Below are 719 nucleotides of genomic sequence, written 5' to 3' on the forward strand. Positions count from 1 at the left end.
TGTTGGAGAATGCCAGTATGAAATTGATGTACAGGGGAAGAAGTCTCTTTGTATGTTGTTTAAAGTTGTTTAAGGCTCCTGGTATTCAAGGAAATCCTTTTCATAATATTATTTACAGAAAAGATGAAGGCGCAGAGTTCAGTGACCACACATAAGAAACACAGTCTTGGAGCTGGAAAGATGGCTCAGCAGTTAAGAGCACTGACTGCTTCCAGAGGACCCGGGTTCAATTCCCAGCAATCACATGGCAGCTTGCTCCTGTCTATAACTCCAGTTCCAGGGGACCTGATACCAATGCATATAAAATAAAAATAAATAAGAATTAAAAAAAGAAATATAGCCATTGAAAAGATAGTTTGGAAGATGTAACATGGACTACCACAGCCACTGGCATAAGAATGGTTATTATTTTAAAGTAAATAAATAACCTCTCACAGCCTTCAGTAACAATAAACACCAAGAAGACTGAGAATCTGGTTTCCATTATAACCAAATATCCCATGTTCAGCAAAAACTACATACGAAGAAATAAATTAGAGTTTATTCCAAAGAGCAAAATACGTTGAAAATAACTATACTATACAGCAGGGAGTACGGACATTAGACTCATAAAACAAACAGCTTTCTTAAATGTGTTCCAAGGGTTAAAGGAAAACATCGACAAGGTACTAAATAAAATAATGTTTCAACAAAATGAAAATTAAAATACGGAAATTATA

This window comes from Microtus ochrogaster, chromosome 17, assembly GCF_000317375.1.
Source record: "Microtus ochrogaster isolate Prairie Vole_2 chromosome 17, MicOch1.0, whole genome shotgun sequence".
In the NCBI taxonomy this organism is placed as follows: domain Eukaryota; kingdom Metazoa; phylum Chordata; class Mammalia; order Rodentia; family Cricetidae; genus Microtus; species Microtus ochrogaster.